Source organism: Ruditapes philippinarum, unplaced genomic scaffold, assembly GCF_026571515.1.
Source record: "Ruditapes philippinarum isolate M1 unplaced genomic scaffold, ASM2657151v2 ctg5852_1_1_1_1, whole genome shotgun sequence".
NCBI lineage: Eukaryota > Metazoa > Mollusca > Bivalvia > Venerida > Veneridae > Ruditapes > Ruditapes philippinarum.
This window is the reverse complement of record NW_026852764.1, coordinates 48,910-56,636: the sequence shown is the minus strand read 5'-3', so window position 1 is coordinate 56,636 and position 7,727 is coordinate 48,910.

Sequence of the window (7,727 nt, the reverse complement as noted above, 5' to 3'; positions counted from 1 at the left end):
AAAATCGGGACAGAAAAATTGGGCCCCAAACTAGCTTTTTTAAAAACAGAAAAAATTTAAATTGTTTTAGCTTTTACAGATATCGTTTTTGCTCGTTGAAAAGGGAAACAATCAGTTTTTTTTTAAAAAATATCCCTTTCGGTTTTTTACATTTTTCATATAGGATGTAAAAATTTGGGTTTTTTTAGAAACCAAAAACGCCCCTCCCCAAAAACTTATCCTACAATTCACCCCCAAAAAGGGTGAAAAATTTGCCCCACCAACATTAACATTTTTTAATTTTTATTTGGAATAAAAAAATATTTTTTTAATTTTGATATATTTTTTCCCAATTTATTTGGTATATTTTTTTAGATAACATTTGTTTTAGAGGTAGAAAAAAATTAAAATTTTGATTTTAGCAAAAATTTCCCAATTTCAAAATATGGGGTTTTTTTTTTAATTTTTTTTTGTTAAAACTTTTTAAACAATTGAAATATTTAGTTCTATGAAATGTTAACATATATTTTTTGTTTTTTTTTTAAAACTAGAAATTTATAGTTAAAAAGTAACTAATTTTTTACTAAAGGGCCTAAAACTAAAAAAAAAGATACAATATTTAAATGGGGCCCCAAACCAACTTAAAGAACCTATTTTTTTTAAAGCAAATAAAATAACTTTTTATTTTTGGGTATAACTTAAACTTTTTTAAAGGGGGGCCCAATTTGATTTATCATTAAGAACATGAGGGCCATGATGATAATTTGGAATTGGGGGGGAATTGTCACAAAACTAGGGCGAATATTATAAGTAATAAAATTGATTTTAACAGTTAAAATGAAAAATTTTTCTTTTAAAGTCAAAAACAGAGAACATTTTTTCACAAATCTATATACTAAAAACAAACATTTAATTTAAATTTCTTCTTTTTGATAAAAATAAAAAAACCCTTTTTAAATGATTTTTTTTAAAGTAAAGACAAATCATCATTAATCGGGGAGGAATCATCACTAAATTGTGGTAATATCGTGGGGCAAATCGTTATTTAATTCCCCCCGGGTAACATTTTAGGAAAGGAGGAAAAGCAGGGGGAAGGGTGAACAAACTTTCCCACCCTTTTGCCTTTCACCCGTCTGCACTGAAAAATACCCTAAACTGAGTTCTCACTCTCAGGACAGGGGGCCTTTTTTGCTGGGCTTTTAAAAACCTAGTTCCCAAAAAAAACCCACCTTTTTTCCCTTTGGGGGTTTTTGGGCTGTGGTTTTGAATTTAAAAAGTGCCCAAAAAAGTGAAACCCGTAAATTTAAGTTTAGAATAAGTAAAAAAAATTTTTTTAAATTGCCAAAAATACAAATGTTACTTTTGTCTGTCTTTCCCTTTTTAAAAAACCCGGGTTTTTAAAAAAATTTTTGTATCTCAAATTTTTTGCTTATCATTGTTATAAATAGAATTTGTTTAAATTTCCCTTTAACCCCGATGTAGGGTTTTCAGTTTAAAAAATTGAACGACAAAATGTAGACACAATTAAAAAAAACCCCTGGCATCCCAAAGAAAAGTCAGATTTCCCTTTCAAAAAAGCCCAAAAAAACTTTCTGTAGAAACCAATAGACCCCTAGAAAGGGTTTTTTAGTTTTACCCGGTTTCATTGATTTCAATTTAAAATGTTTTTAAATTTTATAAAAAATCTGGAAGTTCATTAAAATTTTTTTGTTGAACCCTTTATGAAATAGGTATTTTGAATAAAATTTACTGGGAATTTTAAAAAATTTTTTGGGGGTTTTCCAGCAATTTTCCGGGGGGACAAAAAAACTTTTTAAACATTTAAGTTTTCCCAAAAAATAAGGGGAAATTTGGGAAAACAAAATCTATTGGGGAACCCTTTGTAATTTGCCCCCGGAAGTTTAAAAAGGGTTTAAAAATTTTGTTTGAAGGGAAAAATTTTGGCCTAAAAAAAACCCAGGGTTTTGTTAAATTTCCCGGGATAGTTTATTGGATTTAGTTTTCAAAAATGGGAGTTTTTTTTGAAAAAAAAAATTTTACACTTGTTTTTGTCCTAAGTAATAATTTAAAATTTCGCCTTCCCTAGTGGGAATTTTTACAATAATTTTATTCTCCAAATTTTCCAAGTAAATAATATATGCATCAATGTTATAAAGTAAGAACCCAAAAAAACCTTGTTTGTTACACTTGTTCCCAAATTTTTGCAAATTTATGTCTCTGTAAGAGAAAACAATTGGGAGTTAAAACCCTTTCCTAATATAAGGCCCCAGTTTTGAAAGGCCTTTTCCCAACTCCCCCCCCCCTTTTTTTTTGAAAGGCCTCAAAACATGAAAAAAATGTCCTATTTTGGCCCTAAACACTGTTTTTTTGCTTTCCCTGTTTTGGGGTTTGAAGGGGGGAGGCCGGGCCCCTCTTAATCGCCAAGAAATTTTTGGGACCACCATTTACATTTAAAAAATGGCCCTCATATAGTTATTCTTAAGGGGTTAACGTGTTAACCAACGCTGAAAAACCCCCTTTTTACCCTATCTTCCCCAAATCCATTGAAAAAAATTTGAAAGCACTTTAAAATTTCAGTTTTTAAAGGGGGGAAAAAACCCAAAAATAGTAAAATTTTTTGGGCCAATTTTCGGGGACTCCCCCCCCATTTCCAATTTTAATTTTAAAATTTTAAAAGATTGGGGCCATTTGTTTTTAAACAGGGGCCTTTTTCCCCATTTTCCAACATTTTTTCCCAATTTTTCCATCATTTAAAATTAAAAGTTTTTTTCCCCATTTTTCAAAGAATTTTTGAATTTTGTTAAAAAAAGGGGTTTTCCCAAATTGAAAAGGGCCCCCCATTTTTTTCCCAAAATTTAGGGCCCTTTTTTTCCCTTCATGAAAAGGGTTTTTTAATTTTCAAAAATTAAAATTTACCAGTCTAAATCCCTTTAAAGATGTGAAAATTTTTCCAGGAAAAATTATGGTATGGCATAACCCCCGTTTTGGAACTGTTCCCAAATGAGTTGTCCCATCCCAAGTTTTTGCCCCAAAAAAGTAGGGAGAAGGGCCAGGGAAACTGTTAACAGAAACAAAAGAAACATTATTCCGAACTTCCCAATTCTTTAAAGAAACCCTTTGGGGCCCTTTCTTACACAAAAGAGTTACAACAAATAATTGGCTTTTCCTTGTTTCCATTTCTTTGGCATTTCAGTCCCAAAAAAAAAATTCTGTTTGTTAACTTTAAGTAATCAACCCATTGTTGTTTTTTTGACATGTTCCTTAAATGAAAGTTTAATGAGCCCGGGCTAACCCAAAAGCATAAAAAAATACGATTTTTAAAAATTTATTTCCCTTTAACTATTTTTTGCAATATATTTCTGTTTAAATTGCCCCAGCTCAATTTTATTTAAGAAATTCAAATGTTAATGTGTTTTGGCCCTTTAAAACCTCAGTGGCGTCCCTTAAACCCCTTATTTTGAATTGAAAGGGCATTGCCATTGCTTTACAGTTTTGAAGTCAAATTTTGCAAAAAAAAATTTTTCCAATTTAAAGGAAAAAAACTGGGAGAGGGAATGATCTTGACAAAACTGGCCTCTTATTGTCCCTACATTAACCAGGTGCAGTTGCATTGGGATTGACCCTAAAAAAATGTTTTGACTTGTAAATTTATTTCCAAATAAAATAAATATATTTAAAAAAAAAAAAAAAAATTTAAAAAAAAAAATTTCAACTTTGTTATATTATTATTGTCCAAAATTAATAATATAACAGTGAAAAAAATTTTTTTTTTTTAATTTTTTTTTTTTTAAAAATTTTATTGATATTTTTTATTGAATAAATACCCAAAGTCCCAAAACATTTTTAGGTCAAAATCCCCAAATGCCAACTAGCCACCTGTTTGACATTAACCCTGGTAAAAAAAATCCCAGAAAGATATGTCCAGTTCTTTTCATGTCAAAAAATCCTCAAGTGGGAGTCCCTTAAAACCCAGATGGAGCCCATTAGCCCTGGTTGTTATATTGTAATGGATCCCAATTATCTTTCTATATCATATACATGTACATTAAATTTTGTTTAACTCGTTCAAAATTTTTTCACATTAAAACAGAAATTGTTAAAATCATTCTGTGTCTGATTAATTTACACGAGAAATTTTTTGCTACTGATTCTTTAAAATATATTTTATTTCCCCTTTGATATCCTCACATATATTTTCCATTTTTGGACAATATAATTTATGCCCCAATCTCAGCTGAAAAGCTATGATGGTCCAATTTTGGAACAAATTATTAAATATATCATGTTTTATTCCCTTGGCATGGAAAGGCTTGGCCATAAAAAAAAATTTATCTCCAAAAAAATTTTTGTGGAAAGTTTAGTTTTATAACATAATTCTTAAATTAAATAAATTATACACTACTACTAACTTTACTAATTAATTACATATAAATTTATTTTTCCCAAGGGAAAAATACAAAAAAAGGAATCCCCCATATAGAAAAAGGAATTTTTGGGTTAATTTATTTGGGGGTTTTATTTTTAAAATGTAGATTTTTACCCCTGTATTCATCCGGTTTTCCAAACCCCGTACAAAAATTTAAATATTTGGGGGGTTAAATTTTTAATTGAAACGGAATTTGGGCCCACGTTTATTTTTTTTAAAAAATTTGAATTTAAATTTTGATATAAAAATTAAGCTTTTTAAAAAGGGTTTTTAAATCAAACCAAAAAATTTCTCTATAAAAAAGGGGGTTTTAAATTTCGGGGTTATCTTTGATGCCCCTTTAAAAAATCTGAATTTTGTTTTTCATAAACCCCATTTAAAAAGTTTGTTTACAGTTTGTTTTTAAAAATACTAAAAATTTTAAAAATTGTTGAAATTTGTTTTTTTTTTCTACATTTTAATTGAAAATTGCCCTGATAAAATTTTTTACTTTTTTACGGGTTAAAATTTTACAATAAACCCTTTTCTTTGGGTTTAAATTCCCCCAATTTTTTTTAACTTTAGTTTAATGTTTTTTAAAAACCCTTTTAAAAAAATAAAAAACCCCATTTTTTAAATTTTCCCCTGAAAAGCAGAAACAAAGCAGAGCCCAAAATGGGGGCCCAAAAGGTGCCCTTTTGTACTTAAAAACATAAACATTTCCCCTAAAAGGCCCCAAAAAAAAAATTAGACATGTATTTTTTTAAAAAATTCCCTTTTTACAGTTTACCCCAAATTTGATACAATTATTTGTTTTTTAAAATTTCCCCAAAGAAGTTTAAAAATTTAAAAATTTATAGATTAAAAACATGAAATTTAAAACAGTTGAGTAATGTTTTTTTTTTTCAATAGAAATGCCCAAATTTATAAAAAATTTTCTTGACAAAAAAAAGTAAACAGGGTACTTTTTCCCCATGGCAACGGGCCCATTAAAAAAACATTAAAATTCAATTTTTTAAAACCCAAAAAAATGATATATTAAATTATTTTTTGCCCCAAATTTAAATTTTTGATTATTGCCCCAATTTTAGAAAATTTCAAAAAATTTAAATAAACCCAAACCCCTTTTAGAAATATTTTAAAAAATTTCCTTTTAAAAAAATTTTAAAACCAGTAAAAACCCCTGCATGTTTTATTTTTTTTATTTTTTAATTAGTTTCCCACCCCCTTTTTCTTTAATTTGTTACCCAATCAATTTTTTCCTTTTTTCAACCCCTTTTTTTCATTTCAAATGGGCCCAAGCAAATACCCTTTTTAAAAATTTAAAAATTTTCAAACCCCCAATAATCTTTTTGAATACCCTTCCCAAAATTAAAACTTGATAATAAATAGATTTTTCAAAAGTTAAAAATTCAAGTTTAAATGTTTCCCAACAGTTTAAAGCATGAAAATTTACCCATCCTATTAAAAAATTATCAAAGGTACATAATGATTAATTTAATCTCTTTGACATTAAAAGGGATTTTTATATTTTGCCCATGGAAAGATATGCAATTGCTGTTGTTTTTTTGTGTCCCACATTTTTTCATTAAAATATTTTTGCCAATGATAAGTTGGTCATTAAGCTTTAAAGGCTTGCCCAGTTGAAAGGACTAAGGGGTTATGGATTTGTAACAAATTGCTGAAGTTTTTAAATAAGGTTATATTAATTTTAATCCACCAACAGACACAAATCTTTGATTAACCTAACACAAAATGAAAGGTAAAAAACTATGACTTATAACGATGAAAACATAAAAAAGTGATTTGATTTCTTTTGCAAAAAAAGAATGTTTAAGTCAAGAGATGATAGCATACCATTTTATTTTTAAAAACATGGATTTTAATACTATACATTGCAAATTGTAACCAAGTTGTTCTATATGGGACTCATTAGGTCTTAAGTCCTGGATGTGGCATGTGTGTAAAGAATTAATTTTATGTGGCCAATTTGGTGAAATTCATCTTAAATACTTTGAAAATTAGATGTTAGTTATAATATATTGTTGTTTTTTTTATGTCATCTATGAAAACCTTGAAATATGAAAATGAAGTTATAAAAACTGGGATAAGTATTGAAAGCTGTAATTCTTACTTATCAGGTTCATGTAAGTTTCTGAACAGAATAATCTTTCCTTGGTGGTTGGTCCTTTACACTGTAAGCTGGTTGCAACTTTGGAATATTTATTTTTACAAGGATTATTTCCCCTTTAAATACTGAACCCACTAAACCCCAAATTTAATACTGGAAATTTTTTTAAACAAAATATTTTCCCGGGGGGAAAAACAAATTTCAAATCCCCAATGTACTTTTCCCAAATGTATTAATTTAGTTTTAATTTAAACCCGACAAATGAAAATTTAAGGGAAAATTCAATTACTAAAAAATCTTTTTAAATTGTTTACCTAATTATATACATTTTACATTTTTTTTCAGAGCCCCTTTGCTGTAAAGAAAAAAACCCGGAGGCTGAACGGGGAGGAGAAAAGACACAAAAATATTTTTGGGCCAAAAACCCCGAAAAGAAAAAAAAAAAGAGCTACAAAAAAATTTTCCAGAAAAGGTCACAAAAAACCAAAGTAAAAACCTTTCCCAAAGGGGAAAACAATTTAGTACAAGAAATGTATTTTTTTATACGGAAATTTTTTTTTAAAAACTAAAAATTTTAAGTATTTAAATTTTTAAAGTTGAGATTTTTGCTTTTTTTTGTCTTTTTGATAGTTTTACTTTATATTTTTCCTTTCATATATTAATAAAAACTTAATTTGAAGAGTTTTTTAAAAATACATAAAAATTTGGCAGTTACTTTTTTAAAGATTTTTTGCAGAATTCAAGATATTAAATTTTAAAAAGGAAACCCTTTTGGTTTGGGAAACCCAAAAAGGAAATTTAAATTAAAGGGTTTTAAAAAATTAAAAGGGTAAACTTAAAAATTTTCCCAAAATTAAATCAAAAAAATTTTTACACATATTTTAACCATTTTTTGAAAAAATTAAACAAAAAACCTTTTTGAAAAATTTCAATTAAAAAACCAGAAAAAAATAACATTAAAAATTCCCCAGTTTCCCTTTTTTAAACCAAATTATTTTAAGGTTTTTTTCCCTTTAATTAAGTAAACTTTTTTTAAGTTTTTTGGGAAATTTTTTTGGAATGAGAAAACTTTTTTTTTGTCATTTTATGTTTTTTTATATATTTTCCCAGGTGGAAGATGGTCCCCCAAAGGACGAACCAATATCACACAAAACTTGCCCATCCCCAAAAATTGTTCGATTTACCCCCGGGCCCATTTAAAAAGGCCCAAGG